Source organism: Olea europaea, unplaced genomic scaffold (genome assembly GCF_002742605.1).
Source record: "Olea europaea var. sylvestris unplaced genomic scaffold, O_europaea_v1 scaffold1628, whole genome shotgun sequence".
Classification (NCBI taxonomy): Eukaryota; Viridiplantae; Streptophyta; class Magnoliopsida; order Lamiales; family Oleaceae; genus Olea; species Olea europaea.
The window spans coordinates 121,141-144,800 of NW_019233922.1; the positions used below are offsets into that span (position 1 = coordinate 121,141).

General features: G+C 36.2%; 1 long non-coding RNA gene across 1 annotated transcript; it reads right to left on the reverse strand.

Moving 5' to 3' along the window:
• Nucleotides 1–8,699: 8,699 nt before the first annotated feature.
• On the reverse strand, nt 8,700–9,632 carry LOC111377231. The gene is made up of 2 exons (XR_002699680.1): nt 9,344–9,632; nt 8,700–9,008 (listed from the first exon to the last, which is right to left on the reverse strand). It is a non-coding gene; the product is annotated as an uncharacterized LOC111377231 (long non-coding RNA).
• Between the last annotated feature and the right edge of the window lie 14,028 nt (nt 9,633–23,660).

Genomic DNA, 23,660 nt, shown 5'->3' on the forward strand with positions numbered 1-23,660 from the left:
AGAAAAACTCGAGAGATGTTGCTGCAATCAATTTATTTGGATTCTAGAAAATTTTACCAAATCGAAGAAAATATTATCCTTGGATGTGAATATAATTATCCTTCTGAAATTTCTTTGTTGTTGAAGCCACCCCTTGAGCATCACTGTCGACGATGAGTCGTAAGAAAAAATCATTTCAATTTCTGACCAAATGCGCGAAACATTTTCTCCAACACATTTGAGTTGCATTTAAGATTTTTATTTTTTGATTATTATAGTACTTAACTCCCTAACGATTTTTCATAATATTCTTATTCTCAAATTTTTCATTGGTTAATACATTTTTATTTGATAACAGTTTTATGTCCAAAAGTTTGTTATAATGACTTAAAAGAACTTATTTTTCATTGTATTTTTAAAAAATAAATAAATAAAAAGCATGAAAAAATATTTTTTTCTCATTTCAAAACATGAAAATAAAATATTTTGGTATAAATCATCATCAAGAATGAAACAGATTAACTAATGGATTGTTGAAAATAAGAATTTGATGAAAAAAGTCAAGAAAATCATTGCTACAATGAATAAAGACTGATGAACTTAATTGCAATTATAATGTGGTATATCAAATAAAAATTATGATGGCAATATAATCACCCATTTCAGAAATGGGGAAAGAAACATGGGAACAAGGGAAAAAATGTTCTAAGACGATAATAAATTTTTATTTTAAGAAAGATTAGCTACACGCATTTTATTCAATAGAAAAATTGGATGGAAATTGATGAAAGAATGTTTTACGCAATCAAATATGTAGCTAATGGTTAACATACCAAAAAATAGAAGGTATAAACTTTTTTTTACAATAATAATGAAAAGTATAGACGTTATGTGCTAATTATCATTTTTGTTAATAGTATTTTCAAGAGATTATTTGTTTTTAAATAACATATTTTGTAATTTAGAGAGCATTTACAAATGTAGAAAGTGAAATTTTTTAAATACTTAAACATCTTTATATTTAACAATTAACTTTACTACGCCCAATATGTATATTATTTTTTCCTATCATCCATTTTCACTCTCTTCCCTTTGAATTATTATATTATTTAGCTTCACTTTTTTTATATACTATTTAATTGGATCAATATATGGAGCATGGACTGATGCACTAAAAGTTTATAATATTAATTTGAAAAGTCTCTTGTAGCATATTTTTAAAAGTTTAACTCTTTAAAATAGAGTATTTCATTTTAAAGAATCTTTGAAAATATTCAAACGTGAATTATATAGCATTGAACACTATCAAATAAAGGTTACACTTTTGTATATCATACTATTCAGTATAATTTAATACAATTTAGTTTAACGGCTCAAAACATGGAAGTTCAATGTTCATACTCCAATTCATGAACCAATCATGTTGCCAGTCCCTTATTCTCAACTTTCATCATGTTGAAGGCACATCTATCACTACCGAAAGTTATAATACTATAATATCAAAGCTCAAAATGACCTTTAAGGATGTGTGCAAGTGTATAGAAAATTTAAATAATTTTGAAAAAAGTTGGAAAAACTTCTGCAAAATAGGTAAAAGAATAATATAATATATCATAATTAAAATAAAAGAGACACTTGTTATGACACTGTTTCTATTGAATCGTGCCCAATTATTATTAAGCACTATTGACTTTCACATGCAACTATCATTTTCAATTCTCTTTCTTCTCTTTATTGATTTTTACACGCAACTATCATTTTCATTTCTATTTCTTCTCTCTGTCTTTTCTATTTTTTTTTTACACAATTATCCATGCACTTTACCCTACTTCCGCGCACAACCAAAACTTCTCTTATTTTCTTCTTTATTTTAAGGATTTTCTAATCAAAAATTTATTTGTCCTTTTTTCATTGAATTTACAGTACAAAACAATATCGCTTCCCTGCGTTAAATGGCAAAACGATGCCGTTTTATCCCATTAATATGATAAAAAAATTGAACATATCTTATATATAATTATAGAAAAATATTAATAATAATTGATATCAGTTAACATAGGAAATCGCCTCCGAAAATAAGCAATGTAAACCATTGCACATCAAGGCGAAGCCGTCGACCTCCTGGGACGTTCTACCTTCACACGAGACTACCTATCCCCCAACTGCTCTATCTCTACAAGAGGTCGTCGCCTTCCCCCAGGGGGGACTCTACCTCTGTGATAGACCGTCGACCCATCATGGGCGCTCTACCTCTACGCGAGGCTGTCGACCTCCCATGGACGCTCTACTTCTACACGAGTCTATCGACCCTCAGGGGCTTCTACCTCTATGAGAGACCATAGAGACCATCGACCTCCCAGGGTGTTCTACCATCGACCTCCCAGGGTGTTCTACCTCTACACGAGGTCATCGACCTCCCGGGGGCGCTCTACCTCTACACGAGTCCATCGACCCTTCGGGGGCACTCTATCTCTACGCGATACTATCGACCCCCCAGGGATACTCTACCTTTACACAAAATCATCTACCCCCCTCCCCCGGAAGTGACTTATGTGGCCACCCCAACACTTAGTCAAAAATCTCAGGTAAATTGACAAAGCTCCATGGCGGTTATTATGAGCACAACCTCCAGGCGGAAAGTTAGAGATTCCTCAGGAGAACGTGAGTTAGTGGGGAAGCCAACGTGGGACATGTGGCACCACGATCGCCCAACACTCACCCGGTTTCCAGCACCTATAAATACCCTCGAAGGCGACATAGGTAAGGGGATTTTGACATTTCTAACTATCTGAATTCCATCCTTATTTCTCCTAACGCATATACTGATTCTCACGCTAGAGATAAAACGGGGGATAAAGCCCCGCCCTCACTTTTCAGGTTATACACGCTCGCCGGAGTAGCAGGAACGCTACCGGCCACCAGGTAGATTAGGAGGGATTATTCCACCACCATTTCATTAACGTCGTCTGTGGGAAGTTTCTTCCATTGAACACCAAAGCCATGTCAAGAAGACGAATAAGAAGTGAAGCGTTTGAGAGCAGCAACGGCAGAGACAGAGTCGGAATCAATCGGTAGGGGCCCCAACCCGCCGCCACCACCACAGTGTGTGACACAAAGCCAGTTCAGCATCCAAGAGATCCAGCTAGTAGCTATGATGACCCTCTTCCAGAATCAAACGTGGGGAGCCGCCCTCTCGCCGCGTTCGGTGGAAGTTGCGCCACCACCCCAGGAGGCGCACATAAAAACTCCACCTGTCATCCAACCGGTAACTGCAGGCTCGGGGGCTCCAGGGGTTACAGTCCTGCAGCCTAACCTACCCATGGCCGATCTAGAATGGAGGATGGAGAAGATTATGACACAGAAAATAAATGATGCAATATTAAAGAGAAATGATAAGCGTAGGCAAATGGTCTTAGAAGAGGACCCATTCGCTCATGAAATTATGACGGTCCCCTTGCCTAAGGGCTTCAAGCAGCCTATGATAGAAGTTTACGACGGGGTCAAAGATCCGCTTGACCATCTTCGGACCTTCGTTGATTTAATGAGGCTCTATGCAGCACCTGATGCAGTTATGTGTCGGTCTTTCCCCCCGACCCTCAAGAAAGAAGCCAGAGACTGGGTGGCGACACTTGCCCCCCGATCTATCCAAACATTTGATGAACTTTCCAGGAGCTCTGTGGCCTACTTCATCAGTAGTAAAAGAAAGAGGAAGACAGCCATCGGGCTTATCCAGGTGGTCCAGGAGAAGGACGAGTCTCTGCAAGAGTATCTAGCCAGAATCAGCCAAGCGATCCTTGGAACAGAGGATCTTCAAATGTCAACAATGGTGACTGCGTTGATGAACGAAACTCAAAATCGGGCCTTCAAAATGTCACTTTCCAAGAACCCTCAGAGTCAATGCACGACCTATTGAAAAAAGGAAGACAAGTATGTTGATGCTGAAAAAACGGAGAAAGTCACAAAATATCTCAGAGAGGGATGGGAAATGGAAAGTCACAAGCGAAAGGTGGGAGACAAGCTGAGATCTGCCAACAAAAATAAGCCAAGGAGTGAGCAAACAGGTAAATGAATCATCCAAGACCGACAAGTCAGGCAAAAACGGGAGGAGCCCAGGACATTCACCCCTTTAAACACCCCACGCGCGAAGCTATTGATAGAGATACGAGACATGAAGAAGCTTGAATGATCGAGACCCATGGCAATGCCACTCGACAAGAGAAACCAAGACAAATACTGTCATTTCCACAAGAATCACGGGCGCGATACGTAAAAGTACCTGCAGTTGAAGGAGGAGATAGAGCGCCTCCTGAGACGAGGGCTCTTGGGCAAATATGTGAAGGACAACCGAGGTAAACAAAAAGTGGAGGACTACCCCTCGCCTAGGGTGGGAGTGATAAACGTGATTGGGGAGGGATAGCAGGAGGCGAAGAGCCTTGAAAAGCCAAAAAAAATTGTCTAAGGCTCTTCACCGCCAGACCACCTCCTGACGATCGACATAACCCACACGCCTAGGCAGAGAGCCTTGAAAAGCCAAAAAATTGTTAAGCACCCCCATCTTATGATAACCCCGGGTGGGAAGAAACCCAAAATTAGGAAGTGAATCCTTACGTTCCCCCCGCGTGCGACTGGAAGGACCCGGCCTAGGAATTGGAGCAACCTCGATAGGCTTGTCTAAGGGTTAGGGAGTCTCTTTTGCTACCTGAGACCTTCCCCCTTAGTCAGCTAAGTTTTTCCTCTTTAAGGGGGGCAGGGGATGACGCAATATCACTTTATTGCCCTTGTTTAGGCATAAAGTCCATGGTTCCCTCCAGGTCAAATCTCATCCCTGTACATGCAAGGTAAGGTACGTTAGGCTCCAAAAACAAAACAATATGAAAACATAAACAAGGAAATGAGGCTTAAGAGTTTACCGTCAATGGGAGCGAGGCCTTTGTCACTTCCTGGCAAGGTCTTCAATACCTCGTCCAGATCGAAGTCCATATCTGTATGCACATGCCCAAACTGATTGGTCCTAAAAAGTAACAAATAAGAAATATGAGCAAGTAAAAAATGATAGGAACCAGCGGAAGCAACCTACCAATAGGACGACTCATCCCCACTATCAACACTTTCCTCATGGTCAGGACCAATCCTAAGTCAGGTGCGAGAGGGGGTATATCAACCAACTGTTAGATTTGAACTTTTAGAGTAAATGAAGCTTCTACTTGACTATTGAAAAGGCGAATTTGAGGATGCCGCCAATTGGCATTGAAAGGAAACCGACCTGTTGAAGGCCAGGCGAAGAAGAACCGAGATTTCCAACTGCTATTCGAATTCCTGAACCTAGAAAATAACTAAAGGACCCTAGTGGTAAAAAAGACAAACGCAATGCACCGAACTAGTTCATGCATCTCAAAGACACACCTAAAGAGGTCTATGAAAAGTAGAATTCTCCTCCTAAGGAAACATACAAGAAATACAAAGCTTTTCTCTAAGCATTGGGGTTTATTTGACTAGAAGCAAGATGAAACTCTTTGAAAATCAAAGCAAAGAAGGGATGAATGGGTAGGCGGAAACCGCCATCCATGATGTCATTATACACCGCTATCTCGCGGGGGTCAGACCCGGGGAGTCTCTCTTTGGAACCGGGGGCTCTATAGACATAGTAATCGACCCGACCATACCTAGCAAGACATTTCTCTAACTTGAACGGGGAGTTGTAAAGGCTATAACCTCTTGGAATCTCGAGAGGGACAATCTCACCAGTCGGATCCCGCCCGATTACTAAGTTTTGATTGGGAAGCTTGCCTCTTGGGAGAATTAGAAACAAATATTTGAGGTTCGGTTGAAGAAGTCCCGTTATTGGAATCACGAATGGATTTATTGGATGAAGGGGGGATTCGCTAGGCAGTCTATCCAAGGAGTCTCTTAGAATAATCAACTAAGGGGGGAGGCTAAAGGCCAGCCAACCTGAAGGCGGGCCGACCCCCGACCATTCGCGAGGCTGGTCGGGGTTCGACCATCCTCGCGGTTGGTCTTTGGCTAGTCGCCAGCAGGTCGATCAGCCCATCGTCGGAATCAACCGACCCTTTCGATGAAGGTTCGATCGACTCATTACATTCCCCGTCACCACTCTCGTTGGAGGAAGAGGTGATGATAGTCTTATAAATTTAAAAAAGAGAGAGAGAGAGAGAGAAAGAAGAGGGGAAAAGCAAAAACTCTAAGTAAAAATCTTGGAATGAAGGAGGAGAATGTTACCTTGAGGAGGAGAAAATCTAGGATGTTGAGAATGAGTGGAAGTGGTTTCAAATAAGAGAACACTCCCCTTTTTATAGGCAAAAGGAATTCAAATTTGGGGGGGGGGGAAGGGAAGGGGAATTCCCTCCAAGACTATGTCCATTGGTTGGGTGCCAAATATATAGTGAAATAACTGCTCGGACTAAATTGTATTACTCGACTTGCTCATTCGAGCTAATTTTATTTATAATAAAAAAATTCAGATAAAGGAAGTTGCTACTCCTCTGTCGAAAAAATATCGACAGGGAGCAAGAGCTAATGATATCAGTTAACATAGGAAACCGCCTCCAAAGATAAGAAATGTAAATCATTGCACGTCAAGGTGAAGCCGTCGACCTCTCGGGACATTCTACCTCCACACGAGACTACCTATCCCCCAGGTGCTCTACCTCTACAAGAGGCCGTCACCTCCCGCGGGGGACTCTACCTTTACGATAGACTGTCGCCTCTCCCCGGGGGCGCTCTACCTTTCCGCAAAACCATCTACCCCCTGGAAGTGACTTATGTGGCCACCCCAACACTTAGTCAAAAATTTCAGGTAAATTGACAAAGCTCCGTGGCGGTTATTATGGGCATAACCTCCAGGCGGAAAGTTATAGATCCCTCAAGAAAACGTGGGTTAGTGGGGAAGCCAACGTGGGACACGTGGCACCACGATCGCCCGGCACTTACCTGATTTCCAACACCTATAAATACCCCCGAAGGCGACACGGGTAAGGGGATTTTGACATTTCTAGCTATCTGAATTCCATCCTTATTTCTCCTAACGCATATACTGATTCTCACGCTGGAGGTAAAACGAAAGAGAAAGCTCCGCCCTCACTTTACATGTTATACACGCTCGCTAGGATAGCAGAAACGCCACCGGCCACCTGGTAGATTATGAGGTATTATTCCACCACCATTTCAATAATTAAATCTTGATCAATGTATGTTATATTCATTTATCATCTTAATATTTGAGATGATTTTTTTTTTCAAAAATTAAAAAAATATCAAGATAATGACTAAAATTGAGAATCCTAATCTTAAGGATTATCCATCTCAACTGCGTCTAGATGGTATTCCATTCTTCAAAAATTTAAATGTTAGAATATTGAACAAAAGATAATGGAATAAAGCAAAAAATTAAGCAAACCAAATTATAACCATCATTTTTCACCAATATACTAATAAAAAAAACTAAATGATTTAACAAATTAAACAACAAAAAAAGAATTGCAGGCAAATATAAAACAAAACAAAAAAGTAATTATAAATTTTTTAATTAAATTGAAATAATTAAAATTAAAAATAAATATTATTTAATGAAAATTGAAAAAATTAAGTTTTACCATAAAATAAAAAGAATTTTAAATCGAATAAAAAATTATTTATAATATGAAGAAAATGAAATTTTAAAACAATTTTAAAAAATATATATAATAAAAACAAAACAAATTAAACAAAAGAAAATTAAAACTAAATAAAGAATATATAAATATTATTTAATTAAAATTGAAAAAAATCCTTCCAAATACTATTAAATCGTTATCAATTCATATAAAAATGTAAGATAATCAAAGTGAAATATCCCAAGTTTCAAGTAGCTTCAAAAAAATTCATGTAATACTGTTTTAAGTCTCTGTAACCACAACAGCATCACATGTTAAAATTGTTCAACGTTTCCATCATTCCCACGGTGTCAATGGAAACTCAAGAAAAGATTGAAAGTATGGATACTAGTCAGTTATTGATTTCAAGAAATATCTCTTTTGAATAAACTTTTGTGGTGTAACATGTATGCGGGACCTCACTTTCCAAATCGGAGAATATTGTGATACATTTTTCATTGTAAGCAATTACGAATCGGCATACTTCACAAAACTCAAAACAAATGAAAAATATTACGATTCATATGGTATTTACATACAGACTGATGATGAATCACCAAACATGTCTGAATATTCTATATTGTCTGTCTGAGAATAGTAAGTAGATGATCTTTTTCTTAACTGAGGTCGTCAAATTCAGGTTAAACATTTTAAACATGCCGGCTTAATCTGTTCGCCCACCTCTCCTTTAACCCAAATGCACACACAATCTGATCTACCAATGAAAAGGAGCCAACAGATGGGGTCGTTTTTAAGCATGAATAGAACAATTTAAAGGGTAGTGCAAGCTAGAGAAATGACTCTCTCTTTGATAAATGCGGTCTCAAAGTTCTGTTTATCTAGTGCATCGGTTCTGATTTTTCAACCAAAAAATCAATTTTTTTATCATTACTTCCATAAGTCAACCGTCATTTTAAATTCTTCTCTCATAAATGAAACCCAAACTTTTCTCTCTCACGGTCCTTTCTATGAGAGAAGAAGTTAAAAATGACGATTGAAATAGTGAAATAACCGTCGAAAAATTAATTTCTTGGAGTTAAAAATTGCTACGAAACTGTGGCGAACAAGCCCTAATACTGTTTTCATATTTTATTTTATAGAAAAAATAAGAACTATGACCTCAACCATTTCATAGTATCCAAGCCAACGAAACCAATTAAAAACAATAACATTGCACAAACAAACAAATGCAAGATTGCAATTGCCTTGTAATGCAAATTAAGAATCCTTCCAGTCTTACAACCCAAACCATTTCCACCTCAAAATTAGATACGGTCACCTGTGGGCCGTCACTAGTGTCTCGATGAACCTCAACCCATCGAACCTCGGCGCAAATTTATTCTTCTCTGATGACGCCACAAGCGAATTTATCGATGCACTCTTCAGAGAAGAAAACGACATCACTGCTTCAGTAACAAAGCTTTAAACAAAAACTAATTACTTTTAAAATCAGGAATTGGTATAATTACAAATGAACGGAACTGTGTATAATGTGAATAAATTGATATTTCCGAACTAAACGAAAATATTTCTGAGAGAAATACCGATGGAAAAACGTAGCATTGTTTGAAATTGGACAATGTTAGAAATCTCCGAGGAATTAAGTAGATCAGGCTAGTAAAAGGTCAAAGAAATCATAAAATTATAAATTAAATTTCCAAAAAAAAAAAACTGAAACGTTTCGCTACACAGATATATGATGGATAAAGAATTACCTGATGGGAGGCAGGGTTGAATGTTACATCACGGCCACCGGTGGCGAATGAGGAAAGCGCGGCCGCGGTGGAAGCGGCAACAACCGACGCGACGAGAGTGCAAGAGCCTTTCATCTAGACAACGTCAGACGACACAAGTTAGAAGCAAGAAGCGTAGATCTGTGAGAATGCAATGGGCGAAACCCGACGATGTGCCTTCCGCCGGATCTCGACCCGCCTCCGTTTTATTACCCTTCTCTCTATCTCAAGATATTTTAACTTCTTCGTTTTAATTTGGGTTTCTTTTCCGGCTTTTATATTAGTAGATTAGGAACAGAATATTGGGCCGAAATATTAGAACACGCTTCCCATATTAGTGGATTTTCGGTGTGTAACTTCAAAATCTTCTAATTCTAATTTAAAAGTGGAAGTCAATTTCATGAAGTTTCAAATTTTTAATTTAAATGAAAGATGTTAGTAGGGAAGTTTCTCTTCTCAAAATCCAAGATAAGAAGTCAAAGCATTTTTCTTTTGAATAAACTTTTCTTTTTAAAAAAATTTTTGATTTTGTTTTTTATGGAGGTAATTTTCTCAAATCGGCCGGTGTAAATTTTGCGCATTATATTTGACATTTCATGATGTGTCAAAATTATGAACATTGAAATTAGAATAATGCTAGATGGACAGGACTACGATACTATGGGGAGAGACACCCAGTTAATAGAGGATCTGGATGGACCGAGCCAACCTGATCCTATTAGTTTAGAATGATTTTTGAAATTAATGTCCATAATTTTGACAAATAAAAAAAAAATTCTAAGCCAATGTTTGAATCTCATTGAATTAAATTTCATTAATTTCTCTTTTATTTTTAACCACAAAATTTTTTGCAAAATAATATTACACGTAAATCAAAAATATTTCTTTCTTTTCAATCATTCATTTAAAAAAAAAAATATTACTGTAATACTCATTTTCATTTTCAAAAAATGGCATCAAACGGGTTTATTTAGTTGCACAAAAGAAGTGTGCAACTAATTTATTCTTTAATCTAACATGCTTGGATTGCTGTGAAAGTAAAAAGAGAATTATTTATTTTATTTTATTTGACCCCCGGTTGCGTAAGCTGGACGCCGCTTAAGTCAGTCCATGTCCCATAATTGTGGTACTGAGATAAAATTAAAAATAGAATTATAGAAAGAGAATTAAGAAATAAAAAATGACGTTTGAATAGTAAAATAACGGTCAAAAAATTGATTTTTAAGGTAAAAAATCAATACCAAACATGGACTTAAATATAAAATATCACACGATTCATTTAACTGAATTTATAAAATATAACCTACTAAATTAGTGTTTTAACACAACTAGTATCAGATGGCATGATTCTTTCATTCTCCCCTACCTTATACTACCCTATGTTGTGACAAAACGTAAGATAACATAATAGTAAGAGTGTGTTTGATTGTCAGTATTTTTCATGAAATTCTCTCATCTACCTATCAATAAAAAATGAACAAATATAATATTTTATAGGTTAATAATTAAATCAATTAAACACATTTAATTGACAATTTTCATATAAATAAGTTCTTGACAATTTAATTGCCTAAAATTATTTTCTTTATATGTAAATTTCGTGATTACAATCAAACAAACTCTAAATATTTATCTAGAAATGTTTTTGTTGGACATCCCATATCACACTCACTCGTGACCATAACATTTCCTGTAGGCGCTTGCCCATATGTTACAAATTGAGATTTCTAAAGTCATTATAAAGTATTGCACGTTGTGGATTAGACCATCATTTTTATTCGTTTCTACAATCAATTATTCTATTTGTACAAATAGATTGACAGATGTATGCCAAGGATCAACCTATCTTTACAAAAATTTTGTACATGTTATATATTTATAGTATAAATATAAAATGTGAAAGAAATAATCAAATTAGATAAAGTGTCAAAGTGGTGAGAAATGTGACATTTGTGTGGGACGTCAGGGGTTCGAATCACTCCCCACACAGATATTAAAATGTCTTGATTGGGGCCTTGGACTCTTGGGCTTCCTTGATTAAAATAAATATTTTTTTTCTTTATTATTTAATGGGTAAAACTAGCCAATATTTTATGACTGTTTGTTTTTGTAACAACCCACTAACTGTCATTAAAACACCCACTACTCAGTCATTAAAATTCTGCATTAACATGGTGAACACTGCTATTACCATCTTGCCTATATAAACCCATATCTCGTTTTGGGAAAAGACACACAAAAAGAAAATAGAAAAATCATCTTGCATCAATCACTTTTTTCATATTGTGAATTTCTTATATTCTGGTTTTTATATCTATTTTGGAGTACAATTGAGAGTTCTAGAAAAACCATTCGTGATTGTTGCACAAGTGATTTACGATCGTTGTATCTTGGGAGTGATTGTTCACTGAGGTCGCAGCAATTATTGACGGGTAATTTCACTTTAGGACATCGTGCTGTCACGAGACTTGATCGGACGATAAGTTTTATATTTCTGCATTATATTGTTCAGATCACTACTGCAACTAATTATTTTTTCCAACAATCTAAAGTGAAATTATCTTTATAATTAGTTGCCATGTCTGCTGTAGAGATATCTGTTCCTAAGTATTCTGAAAAGTCTGAGTTGTTTGATGGAAAGAATTTTAAGAGATGGCAAATGAAACTGCGATTTTATTTGACAACACTTAAAGTCGTTGATACTATTGAATCAGATAAACCCGGTTTTACAATTGCTGATAATCCTACTGATAAGGAAACCGAGGATTTAGTTAATTGGAAACATAAGGATTATATGTGCAGAAATTATATTCTGAATTGTTTGACTTTAGATTTGTATGATGTTTACTACTCGTGTAAATCTGCAAAAGAGTTATGGAATTCATTAGAAAAGAAATATGCTACAGAAGATGCTGGAACCAAGAAATTTGTTGTGGGAAAGTTTTTAGATTTTAAAATGAATGATGTTAGAACTGTGGTTAGTCAGGTTGAAGAATTGCAAATTATAATTCACGAAATTATTGCTGAAGGATATAAAATCTGTGAGGGCTTTCAAGTGTCAGCTATAATTGAAAAATTGCCACCTTCTTGGAAAGAGTATAAAAATAGTTTGAAGCATAAGAGAAAAGAAATGTCCTTAGAGGATCTGATTATCAGGATTAGAATCGAGGAGGACAATAGAATGGCAGAACGTAAGGAAAGGCCAGATTTTGATACTAAGGCTAATCTTATTGAAGGAAGTTCTGGGACTAAGAAACCAATTGAAAATTTTACAAGGGGTCAGAACTTTAAAGGCAGAAATAAGGGAAAACAATTTGTAGGAAAGAACAATCGGTCTAAGCCCCAATTTAAAAATAAAATTGTTGGTGACTGTTTTGTTTGTGGTAAACCAGGTCACTTTGCAAAGGATTGCAGAAATAGGAAAGGAAAAGCTGTGAAGCATCATGCACATGTGGTAGAGGATGGGAATTTCTTTGCTATGGTGACAGAAGTGAATCTAGTAACCAACATGACAGACTGGTGGGTAGATTCTGGAGCTACCAAGCATATTTGCTGCACGAGAGGTGCATTTTCTTCATTCACTCCCGCTAGTGATGGAGAATGTCTGTTCATGGGCAATGCTTCCTCCTCCAAAATAGAGGGGAAAGGAACTGTAACGCTTAGATTTACTTCTGGAAATATCCTTAATTTGAAGGATGTTCTTTATGTACCTGATATTAGGAAAAATCTAGTGTCTGGATCTATCTTAGTCAAAAAGGGTTTTAAGATTGTATTTGAAAGTGGTCAAGTTGTACTGTCTAAGGGTGGTTCCTTTGTTGGGAAAGGGTATGCAGATGAGAGTCTGTTTAAACTCAATGTCTCTGTGATTAACAATAAAGCATCTAGCTCTTCCGTTTACTTGTTGGATTCTTATGATTTGTGGTATGCTAGACTTGGATACATTAATAAAACTTCTATTAAAAAATTAATGACTTTGAGAAATATTCTCAAAATCGATAATTGTCCAAATTCAAAATGTGAAACGTGTGTTGAATCTAAATATTCTAGAAAATCATTTCCTCGTGTTGATAGGACTACTTCGGTCTTAAGTTTGATACATTCTGATTTATGTGACTTAAAAGGACATGTTACTCGTGGTGGAAATAAATATTTCTTAACTTTCATTGATGATTATTCTCGATATTGTTATATTTATCTACTTAAGAGTAAGGATGAAAGCTATTCAAAATTTATTTCCTATAAAACTGAAGTAGAAAATCAGCTAGACAAAACTATTAAAGTTTTAAGATCTGATAGGGGAGGAGAATATACAGGAGATTTTGATAAATTTTGTGTTGAGAATGGTATTATTCATGAGACTACTCCCCCTTATTCTCCCCAATCTAATGGTGTAACTGAAAGGAAAAATCGAACCCTTAAGGATCTGGTCATATCAATGCTAAGCTCTTCTAGATTACCTTTTAACATGTGGGGGGAAGCACTTCTTACTGTATGTTATATTCTTAACAGAATTCCTAGTAAGAAAAATAATAAGTCTCCTTATGAAATGTGGGAGGGCAAAATACCTTCATATAAATATCTTAAAGTGTGGGGGTGTTTAGCTAAAGCTTCTATTCCAGCACCTAAGAGAAATAAACTTGGTCCGAAAACTGTTGATTGTGTTTTTATAGGCTATGCTTTTCATAGTAATGCCTACAGATTTTTAGTCATTGACTCTAAAAATAATTTGATTGAAAAGAACACAATATTTGAAACTAGAGATGCTGATTTTTTGAAAATAGATTTCCGTTTAAAGAAAAATCTGAAGGATCAAGCAGTTCTTTTAGTATTCCTCCTAGTGTTAGAGAGGAGCCATCTGAATTAGAAGAAGCTGAAATTAGGAGAAGCAAAAGACCTAGGACCACTACTTCTTTCGGTCCTGACTTTATAACCTACTTAGTAGAGGATGATCCTAGTACTTTTGGTGAAGCTATGTTTTCACCAGATTCTATATTTTGGAAGGAAGTTATAAATAGTGAATATGATTCAATTATGTCTAATAATACTTGGGAGTTGGTGGATTTACCTCAAGGATGTAAGACAATTGGGTGCAGATGGTTGTTTAAGAAAAAACTTAAACCTGATGGTTCAATTGATAAGTATAAAGCAAAACTTGTAACTAAAGGCTATAAACAAAAGGAAGGAGTTGACTTCTTTGATACTTATTCACCCGTTACTAGGATTACCTCTATTAGGATGTTAATTGCAATTGCCTCACTGTATGATCTTACTATACATCAAATGGATGTCAAAACTGCATTTTTAAATGGAGAGTTAGAAGAGGAGATTTATATGGATCAGCCTGAAGGATTTATTGTAGAAGGCCTTGAGGATAAAGTATGTAGACTTAAAAAATCCCTTTATGGCCTTAAACAAGCTCCTAAGCAATGACACGAAAAATTTGATACAGTTTTGACATCAAGTGGTTATGTGATAAATGAAGCAGATAAATGCATATATAGTAAATTTGAAAATAATTGTGGTGTGATAATTTGCTTATATGTTGATGATATGCTGATTATGGGAACCAATTTAGATGTGGTTAATAGAACTAAGCGGTTTCTGAACAAGCACTTTTAAATGAAAGATTTGGGTGTTACTGATGTTATTCTAGGAATCAAAATAGTAAAACATTTTGAAGGAATTATTTTGACCCAATCACATTATGTAGAAAAAGTGCTTAAGAAGTTTAATCAATACAACTGTATTCCTACTAAAACACCTTATGATGCAAGCCGTCAGTTGAGAAAACATTCAGGTCCTAGTGTTTCCATTTTAGAGTATGCTAAAGTAATCGGCAGTCTCATGTATCTCATGAACTGTACAAGACCTGATATAGCATATGCTGTCGGTAGACTTAGCAGGTATACTAGTAATCCTAACAATGAACATTGGGATACTCTTATTCGAGTTTTGAGATATTTGAGATACACTCTAGACTGGGGAATACATTATACCAAATTCCCTACTATACTTGAGGGATATTGTGATGCTAATTGGATTTCCGATACTAATGAAAGTAAATCTACAAGTGGATATGTATTTACATTAGCAGGCAGAGCTGTCTCCTGAAAATCCACTAAGCAAACCTGCATTGCTAGATCTACTATGGAATCTGAGTTCATAGCTTTAGATAATGCAGGTGAGGAGGCTGAATGGTTAAGGAATTTTCTTATGGATGTTCCTTTGTGGTCTAAACCATTTCCAACTATTTCAATACATTGTGACAGTCAAGCAGCTATCTCAAGAGCTCAAAATTCACCCTACAATGGAAAGTCCAGACATATTCGTAGGAGGCACAATACTGTGCGTCGGCTGCTTAAGGATGGGATTATAGCTATTGACTATGTGAAGTCAAGTGATAACATTGCTGACCCATTAACCAAAGGATTGGCTAGAGAGCTAATTCAACAAACATCTAGGGGGATGGGGCTAAAGCCTATTATGTATTAGATCACCTATAATGGAAACCCAACCTTGCAATTGGAGATCCCATGGTCAAGGTTCAATAGGACAACAAAGTTATTGGAGTGGTCTGTAGGGGTACTACATTGGATTTATTCCAAACCCTCCTTATGATGCGTAGTACCAACTGTATTGATTAGAGGATGAGCTAATACTCTTAATGCTTACTATAGCTGATATTCAGTGGGGTGTTTAAATACAGTGCACCCTTGATAGTAGCATCTATTTGAGTGTGGAAGTGAGGCCGCTTCCTATGAGAATTGAGGCGAATTCTCTAGAGCACTCAAAGAAACTGGGAAAGTTCACGGCCGAAATGAACACAACCGCGAGAACTCAATGACTGTTCTAGAAATCATGTGTGTGTTCTATTGTCTCAGTTTGCAACTATAATTGTAGAGTTCAAGACATAGTTCACTCTACAGTTAGTAAGCTCGATAGAATATACAAAGTCAAGGTTCAAGTCGATAGACACCTAAGCCTGCATGATTTCTACCGTACTCCAGAGTAATATTTTCGTTTATCTTATTTCTTTCATGTGGGGGATTGTTATATATTTATAGTATAAATATAAAATGTGAAAGAAATAATCAAATTAGATAAAGTGCCAAAGTGGTGGAAAATGTGACATTTGTGTGGGACGTCAGGGGTTCGAATCACTCCCCACGCAGATATTAAAATGTCTTGATTGGGGCATTGGGCTTCCTTGACTAAAATAAATATTTTTTTCTTTATTATTTAATAGGTAAAACTAGCCAGTATTTTATGACTGTTTGTTTTTGTAACAACCCACTAACTGCCATTAAAACACCCACTACTCAGTCATTAAAATTCTGCATTAATATGGTGAAAACTGTTACTACCATCTTGCCTATATAAACCCATATCTCGTTTTGGGAAAAGATACACAAAAAGAAAATAGAAAAATCATCTTGCATCAATCACTCTTTTCATATTGTGAATTTCTTATATTCGGGTTTTTATATCTATTCTGGAGTACAATTGAGAGTTTTAGAAAAATCATTCGTGATTACTGCACAAGTGGTTTACGATCGTTGTATCCTGGGAGTGATTGTCCACTGAGGTCGCAGCAATTATTGACGGACAATTTCACTTTAGGATATCGTGCTGTTACGAGATTCGATCGGACGATAAGTTTTATATTTCTGCATTATATTGTTCAGATCACTACTGCAACTAATTATTTTTTCCAACAGTACATTCAGTAGAATTCTTCTACGACTATGCACCAGCAAGGAACATCATAATCCATTTGATGCAACCCAAAAATGCAACTTGCAAGGGCACGGCTAATTCACTTTTATTTATTAATTATTATTGATACAATACTATTCACTTTACACTATTTTGCATCAAAATAATGCAAAGTTTGGTGCTACATTGGAGACATTTTGCACCAACAAATTGATTAAGGGTATTTGCATAATTTATGTTGTTGTTATTATTATTATTATTTAAAACAAATTTTAATAATGTAAAAAATAACAGTTAATGAATTAATAAATATATGATTTCAATGCTCTCACGGAGGAAAACAAGGATCAACTTTGATCTTCCAAATTGGACCAACGAGTCCCACCGAAAGTTTTGCCAAAGTGAGTCAATTCACTCATTTTTCCAACAATCCCCCACATGAATGAAAATTGGGAGAGTCACGAGACCGTGAGACACGAGACTTGGCGACCGTGAGACACAAGACTAGGTGATAAAGTTCAACGGTTGAAGTCTGTATAGGATAGGTAGGTATTACCCTTTGAACCTTCCCTTGTGAAAGCATATTTACTTTACTAGCTAACCAGTAGATGTGTTGTCCTTGAACTGTTCTGTCGTTTATGTAAACGATGATATACTCCACACAGGATCCTTCCTAACACAATTCAGTTCTCATTATTATATTTGTTTTGGTCATAAACATATGCCTGGTTCTGTGAGAGTTATTAAGAATTGAGCCCCACACAATTCTCTTCTAAGCGGCCCCATTTCTCTCTCACATAGGTGATTTCTTATTACAAGTAACCCACATTACTTGGCTCGAACTTCGACGCATGAGAATCATTAAAAGCCTATTGCTTATCCTTCATCCTTACGGGCATCACTATTACATCATAGGAATGGACGGGAGGAAACACCCCTCAGTGATTTTATTAAGTTTTTACAATTAGGTTGTCCCTTTGAACCTAGATCTTGGGATTTCCAGTCAACTAGGTTGGGTTTCCTTTGTAATAACTTATTCATTCAAGAGCTTAAGTCTCATTCATTTCGATGATTTCCCAACTAACTCTCTGTTTAACCATCTGATTAGCGGATCTGGAATGTTATCTTTTGACTTTACATAGTCAATAGTGATAACTCCAGTTGAGAGTAGTTGTCTTATGGTATTGTGTCTACGACGTATATGTCTAGACTTACCATTGTACATGTTGCTCTGTGCTCTTCCTATTGCTGATTGACTGTCATAATATATGCAAATTGTTGGCACAGGTTTTGACCATCTTAGAATATCCTCTAAGAAATTGCATAACCATTCAGCCTCTTCACCACATTTATCTAGAGCTATAAACTCATATTCCATCGTAGATCTGGCTATAACTGTTTGCTTAGAGGATTTCCACGATATGATAGCACTTCCCAATGTGAACACAAATCCACCGGTGGACTTTGAGTCTTTTATATCAGATATCCAATTAGCATCACTGTATCCTTCAATGACTGCTGGATATCTGGTATAATGTAGTCCATTGTCACGAGTATATCTTAAGTACCTTAGTACTCTTACTATTCCTTTCCAGTGATCAGCTCCTGAATTACTCGTGTATCTACTCAGTTTACTGACTGTGTACGTTATATCTGATCTTGTACAACTCATCAAGTACATTAAACTTCCAATAACTCTCAAGTATTCTACTTGAGAGACACTTTCACCTTTGTTTTTAGAAAGATGATGACTCGTATCTATCGGTATTCTAGCTAAGCCAGTATCATCCTTATTTAATTTTTTCAAAATTTTGTTCACATAATGTGACTGGCTTATAACAAGCCCATATGATGTTCTTGAGATTTTGACTCCGAGAATAACATCAGCTAAATCCATATCTTTCATGTCAAATCTCAAATTCAACATAATTTTAGTGGATTTAATCATCTTTTTGTCACTACCGACAATAAGCATATGGTCAGCGAAAGACATAAAATGACATAACCATCTTTAATGTCTTTGACGTAAACACATTTGTCACACTCATTGATTTTAAATCCACTCTCTATTATGACATTATCAAATTTTTCATGTCATTGTTTGGATGCTTTTTTCAAGCCATTTAGTGACTTCACCAATTTACAAACTTTCTTTTCTTACCCTGGTGACGAAAACCCCTCGGGTTGTTCCATATAGATTTCTTCTTCTTCTAAATCGCCATTTAGAAAGGCAGTTTTAACATCCATTTAATGTACTTCAAGTTTTTGCAAAGCGGCAATTGCAAGTATCAACCATATTATTCTCATCACTGGAGAATACGTATCAAAGTAATCAATACCTTCTCTTTATTTGTAACCTTTTATTACTAATTTGACCTTGTACTTTTCAATAGTTCCATCTGCTCTCATTTTCCTTTTGAAAATCCATTTATAGCGTAGTGATTTGCTTCTTGGAGGAAGATCCACTAGCTTCCATGTATGATTTTGCAGTATGGAATCTATCTCATTTTTAATGGCCTCCTTCCATTGAGGTCCTTCCAAGGAATTCACAGTCTCTTGATAACTTTGAGGTTCACTTTCTAGCATATAGGTTAGAAAATCGGGATCATACGTTTTTTCTATCCTTTCTCGTTTGCTACGTCTAACCTCAATCTCCTCTTCTAGTTTTTCGTCATGACTATTTTCAGTCATAGTCTCATATGTTCGTTTGGAGGAGTTTGCTTTCTCTTGGACTTGTACGAAAATACATGTTCAAAGAATGAAGCATTTCTTGACTCCAATATCGTGTTTTTGTGTATGTCTGGAATTTTAGAATCATACACAAGAAATCGATAAGCATTACTATTGTGTGCATAGCCAATGAAGATGCTATCTACCGTTTTTGGCTCTATGCTTAGCTTCTTTGGTGTTGGAACGGCCACTTTAGCAAGATACCCCCACACTTGTAAGTATTTATATGAAGACTTTCTTCCTTTTTGTAACTTATAAGGGGTCTTTTCCATTTTCTTTCGGGGCACCTTATTCAAAAGGTAATTTGCTGATAACACAGCTTCCCCCCACATGTTCTGAGGTAACCTAGAACTTACTAGCATTGCATTCATCATTTCCTTTAAAGTGCGATTTTTCCTTTCAGCAACACCATTTTGTTGCGGTGAATAAGGTGCGATGGTTTCATGTATGATTCTGTGTTGTGCACAGAATTTCGCAAATGGTGCTTCATACTTACCACCTCGATCGCTTCTTAATACCTTAATTTTCTTATTAAGTTGAGTATCAACTTCACTCTTATAAAGGACAAATTTCTCTATAACTTCATCTTTACTTTTTAGCAAATACACATAACAGTACTTGGTGCTATCGTCGACAAAAGTAATGAAATACTTGTTGCCACCTCTTGTCTATACAAGTTTTAAGTCACATACGTCACTGTGAATTAAATCAAGTGGGTCTGTGTTCCGTTCAACTGATTTAAATAATGACTTTGTCAATTTTGTCTCAACACAAGTATCACACTTATGTTTTGAATCAATGTGGAGCTCGGTTATGCAATTCAAGTTAACTAGTCTTCGTAAAGTATCATAGTTAACATGTCCTAATCTACCATGCCACAAATTGGAAGATTCAAACAAATAAGCAGAAGAATTTGCTTTATTCATTTTTGGTTTTACAACCATTACATTCGGCTTAAACATACCGTCGGAAACATAACATTTTTCGACAAACATTCCACTTTTTGATAGAATGACTTTGTCTGACTCAAATACAATGCGAAAATCATGCTTATTCCAAAGCGACCCGGATACTAAATTCTTACGAATTTTCGGCACATATAGCACATTGTTGAGAGTCAGTTCTTTTTCCGATATCATCTTCAGAACCACTTTCCTTGATCTTTAATTTCAGAAGTTGCTGAATTTCCCATAAACAACTTCTCCACATTCTCAACTGTTTCGAACGTAGTAAACAGCTCCTTATCAGAGCATACATGCCTCGTAGCACCAGTGTCAATCCACCATTCTTTAGGGTTTAAACCCACCGTATTCACTTCAGAAACGACAGCTAAGAGATTCAGCTCCGAACATCTTGTGCCTGTAATCAACCACATTTACTTCTTTCTTCTTCTTTGGCAATCTGCACTCCTAAGAATTGTTGCCCACTTTGTCACAATTGAAGCATTTTCCTTGAAATTTATTCTTAGAAATTCCACCTTTTGGTCTTAGTTTGGTCCTTTTGCCACCGGATGGTCCAGATTTGTTTTTATAGTTCTTACTACTTTGACCATGCTCCACAACATTGACTTTAGCCACACCAGGATTGAACCACTTCTTTTCTGAACTTTTGTTGTCTTCTTCAATTCGAAGTCTAACAATAAGTTCTTCAACGTTCATTTCCTTTCGCTTGTGTTTCAAATAATTTTTGAAATCTTTCCATGGGGACGGTAATTTTTCAATAATTGCAGCCACTTGAAAAGTTTCACTCAAAATCATTCCTTTGGCATGAATTTCGTGAAGAATCAATTGGAGTTCTTGCACTTGACTGATAACCGTTTTGGAATCCACCATCTTATAGTCTAGGAATCTGCCGACTATAAACTTTTTGGCCCCATCACCCTTAGTTTTATATTTTCTGTCCAAAAACTCCCACAGCTCCTTAGCAGTTTTCATAGTACTATACTCATTGTATAGCGTGTCGGCTAAAATATTCATAATGTAGTTTCGGCATAAAAAGTCCGAATGCTTCCAAGCATCAAGCACAATGATTGCTTGAATATCTCCTTCTCCTTCATTGAGTACAGGAGCAGTCTCAGTCAAGAATATCGTAAGATTCAAGGTGGTCAAGTAAAACAGCATTTTCTGCTGCTACATCTTGAAATTCAAGCCATTGAATTTTTCCGATTTCTCTCCATGATTAACCGGAACAGTAACCGTTTGGCCAGTTGTTGGAGCCACAGTTTGACTTACAACATGACTTGACAATCTAGCCACAATCTGAGCCACAACAGAGCTTGGCCCTTGAGCCACAGTTGAGCCCATAGCCTGATTTCCAGTAGGCACAGTTTGGGTTACATCCATGTTGGTCGATTCATTTGCCATTTCTGAAAAAAAAAAAAAATTAGTTTCTAAAATTAACAATATAAGAAACCAAATTTTCCTTTATGAATCTGTTTTTAAGTTTGTTGGTAAATTTATTCGGTAGTGTATGGAGTGGAATCGGGTTCTCATATACCGTATTTGTGTTTTAGACACTGGATTCACACTTACCGTATTTGACAATTGCTTACCGCATATGGCAGTGCAACTCACCATATTTGGCAGTGCAACTCATCGTATTTGTCAGTTTACCGTATATGCTAGTTAGCTCACCATATATGACAGTGACGTAACAACAGAATTTTCACACTTTATGATAACTTAAACAACACAGATTTTGGATAAACTGTTTGTTTTCATAAAATAATTTAAATAATATAGGACTTGACTTTTCACAAGCACGATTTCATATCCCGGTTCGTATATACAAATATTATCTGATTAAAACAAATTAAATTACTTGAATAAGAATGGTAAATTATATAATTTGCAGAAACATAAAAGCAGTATAAATTTCAGAAAGTTAAATAAAATTCGAAAGCATGCTAAAATATATCTAGAAGGCTTATAATTCTGGAAATAATTAAAGCGCAGATATTTAAACAAGAAGCATATAAATTTGGAAATAAATTTTTAACCCGAGGCCTGTGTAAACGCAGTTTCCTTAAAACAGATTCGCTTCCTCATCGTAAGTGATTGAGGTTTATCCCGAGCGTCTGTTTCCCAAGATACAATGGCAAAACCAGCAGAATTTGAGCACCACAGAAACTATTCCAGCGAATTGAGTTTGTGTTTGAACAATATCACCACAAAATTATACTGGACAGAGATCGAGATGCAGACAGGAAGAAAATATTCAGAATGTTTTTCTCCTATTTTCGTGTGTATTGGAACTGCTGGAAAGTGGCAATTTATAGAAGTTTAAATCTGCCTATTAACTCCATAACAATAAATAATGGAGTTGTTTCAATTTCTGTGAGTTTTGGCAGTTTCAGAAAACTTAAAGGTCAGTTGAAGAAAGCAAAAAATTGTAAAACGTGGACACTCCAAACGGGCCAATTTTTCCTCCATTCGGTCCGACATTCGTGTACGCAGGTCGTGCCTGCATACAAGTTCAAGGTCCGAATGCACCCCCTGCGCGCACACGTGAAGAGAGCCTCTATGCTACATATGATTATACCATTCCAATGTACAATCCTATATAAAGTGGTTAATAATTTCTTCATTTTCCTATGTGGGACTAGACTCATTTTCCCACATAAATCATCTTCCAATGGTCATCTTTGAGTTCCAATTTTTCATTCATCCATTCATCAATTTTGACAAATAAATATATGATTTCGATGCTCTCACGGAGGAAAACAAGGATTAACTTTGATATTCCAAATTGGACCAACGAGTCCCACCGAAAATTTTGCCAAAATGAGCCAATTCACTCATTTTTCCAACAACTAAATCACTAAAATATACCAACAAGGATCCGTTTGTTCCAC